The sequence below is a fragment of the Tachysurus fulvidraco genome, chromosome 7 (genome assembly GCF_022655615.1).
Source record: "Tachysurus fulvidraco isolate hzauxx_2018 chromosome 7, HZAU_PFXX_2.0, whole genome shotgun sequence".
Taxonomy (NCBI): domain Eukaryota; kingdom Metazoa; phylum Chordata; class Actinopteri; order Siluriformes; family Bagridae; genus Tachysurus; species Tachysurus fulvidraco.
Window position 1 is genome coordinate 27,352,108 of NC_062524.1, and position 3,468 is coordinate 27,355,575.

The window sequence follows — 3,468 nt, forward strand, 5'->3', positions numbered from 1 at the left end:
TTTAGTCCCATGTAGACGGAACCTACAGAACGTGCAGCCTGCACCGGTGCAAGCACCTCCGTTTTCTCGACTACGAAGGCCGTTGTAGAAATCAGTTGTAGTGGTGTTTGTTGTTTTTTAAAGTACCCGGTGTCGTGCCCTTTTTCTCATGTGGCTGTTCTATGAAAACATCTGTATCCATAAAGCTCTTACTAACACCGTCCAGACGACACGGTCCTCTGACGCCGAGACGAGACGTGTACGTGGAATAACGAATGCTACATGATATTTATGACTCGGTCTGTGGGAAAAAGATCGCTCTTGTTTTCCCAGACTAAAATGGTGGAATGGCACATTCCTGGACTACTCTACTCTACACTATTTATACTGTACAGATCAATATCAGCGTCATGATTTTCCTTTCAGCATTTATCGGAAACGGTCCGTTCTCTCTTTCACCTCATCTCCTGGATTCAGCGCCGGCGACGCTTGAGAGATGCCTCTGGAATATTTGTTTTTAATCTCTGATCTGCTTTGTGCCAAGGAATAGTTTGGCGAAAAACCTGAAATTTTCCACTCAATGCTCGGTGTCACCACGTAGCTATTACAGGAACATCTGCTGAAGCCGTTAGGAACAGACGCGTTACGCGTTCGCACATGCTAGCTAAAAACGAGCAGAAACAAAATTATTTTCAGGATTTTTTTATTTTTTTTCTATTATTATTTACCAAACATTATGGAGCTTAACAGTATTGTATAAAGTCTGGGTGTTGATGTATTTATTTAAGAAAACATTGCGTGACAGACTCGTTATCTACATCAGCATCGACGCTCCAGCACAAAACTAAAGAACTAAATGTTAGTCACAGATGACGAAGTGGAAAATGTTCACGTTTATCACCAAAGCTTTTTTTTTTTTTTTTTCCCTTAAAGTGTAAAGCAGCATTTCTTCTGAAGCTGTACCTTTTCTGCACATGTTCCTGCTGTGAATGTATTTTACATCCGTCAGCCAGGATTTAATCCTCTTGAATGCAGTGTACAAAAGTACGATTGCACTTTTTGTTTAGATTTTTGTTACCGACTGCACACGGAGCATGGCCGGCGTTTCTGTACGAACCTTCCTGTCGCTGCCTGGCCTGATAACTCCATTTATCGCTTCGGTAGCTTTGCCTGCTCTTAATTAACACCGCCATCATGCGTGTGATGAGATGCAAACGTTTACATTCTGGGTTTCATGCAATTTTATTCCAAAAACAGCCAATGAAACAAAATAAAAAAAACATACAAATCGGCATGTCTCTGTCAATTTTTTTCAACTTGTCCATCCATGAAACGACTCACTTCCTGTTCTCATTTACCTTATAGCAGCTATAAACAATTTTCTTTCTGTCACCAGCCTCAGATTTTGAAGACGCTAATCTGTGCTTGTCACATAAACTTTAAATTTGACCTCATCTGACTGTTCCATAAACATTACAGAAAACATAAACCTATGATATAAAGATGCTCTAAAATTTAAATCCACAGCATCTCATCTGACCAATCAGGATCCAGCAGTGTGGCGGCCAGTGGGGATGCGAGGATGGGGCTTCAGCGGTGTGGAAACATTGTACACCACAATCATCCTGTCTGTGTGTTAGCACTTATTTTACACGTTCATTCCGCTATACGCAGATTTAAAACTTACATGCCGGGGTGTTGAACAGAACCGATTTCTGTCAGCAGGTGGCACTGGTGTTAGTGTAGGGTCATTGGACAGTCATCATTCATTCATTTTACATTTACGGCATTTGGCAGACACCAAAATTTATTTAGTTTTTAGCTCATTTTGTACAACTGACCAATTAAGGGTGTACGGCCTTGCTCAGGGGCCCGGCAGTAGCAGTGTGGTTGATGTGGGATTTGAACTCAAAACCTTCCCATTGATAGTCCAACACCTTAACCACTAGGCTAGGGCATCCCTAGACATTCAACATTGATTTGTTATGCAACTGTTCATGCAACTGTTGGTGAGTCAGTTTCAGGGATCCAAGACCATCATCCCTTCCAACCCTGGCACCGTCCCTTGCCGTGGCGTCCTTTTGTTACAGGACGGATCATTGTGATCTCGAGTGCAGAGTGAAAACCTCCGCATGATTGATAGATAGATAGATTAGATTAGATGAAGGGTTTGGATGTGTCTCTATGAAACCTCTAGGCAGCATGGTTACAGAGCTGAGTTATAAGGCAGCAACAAAAGCAAAAGAAAACCAGGTACCAAAATGGTGCACTTTTATGGTCACATCTCAAACTAAATCAGGGCCAAATAATAACGTTACACGATTACAATTTGGAGCATTGAAGGAATTAAAGACTTTACAGTGTATTCTTCTCTATATTAAAGTTTTAGATTCTTTCTCTTTCTTTAAACAGGCCTTAAATATCTCTTACAACCCCATACAAATCATATCAGTTACCCCTTTAAGAAAAGAAGGGCAGCAAGAGCTGGCTTTAAATACCCCAACTGACAGGTGCAGGCAATCCTGGTTAATAAGCAACTTTATTATAGCAACTTTAGCCTTAGAGCTCCGGTGCACAAGAAAATAGAATGTGTTTCGTCATTTTGCGCAATGGCCACCAGGGGGAAGCAGAACACAAATAAATGACCCAAATTGTGACACGTTCATTCCTGACTGTTGACGCCTTAAACCCCGATGTACATTATACATGACAAGTCTTAGTAGTAACTTTAGTTACATCATTTTCTTCACACACCTAGTGGAATTGTATTACAGCTGTATTCTGATTCAGAGTTTCTGTTTAAGATAATGAGTTTGTTAAAGCATGAAAAAACACCCACGTGAAGTGAGACACGTGTCCAGATTTCAGATACACTGTCACGTGACTTCATATTCATATCAGAATTTTCTCAGAATTCTATTACATGTATTTTAAACTTTATAGTGAGCTGAAGATTTGTGACTCGACACATTCACAGTAGAGAAATCAGCCGTAGAGGTGTGAATCCAGGACAAAGGACTGATTAGAAAAAGTGTGTGTGTGTGTGTGTGTGTGTGTGTGTGTGTGTGTGTGTGTGTGTGTGTGTGTGAGAGAGAGAGAGAGAAGGAGAGAGAGAGAGAGAGAGAGAGAGAGAGAGAGAGAGAGTTCATCGGTTTGATACAGACTTCAGCTTTCTTTCATTATTTTGGAATGAATTCAAGATGACTATTGTAAAAAAAAAAAGCAACACACACACACACACACACACACACACACACACACACACACACACACACACACACACAAACACTCCTGCTAAATTCTCAGGCAAAAACGAAGCAATAAAAACCCAGTGCAATGATTTAGATTTTTTTTTTTTTGCCTCCAAAATGTGGTCATTTTTATTTACAACTCAGGGCAAATCACATGCAACATTTCTTTTTATTTATTTTTTTTAAATGAATAAAATGAAATTAACAAACGAACAGACGAAATAAAAGAACATCTTCC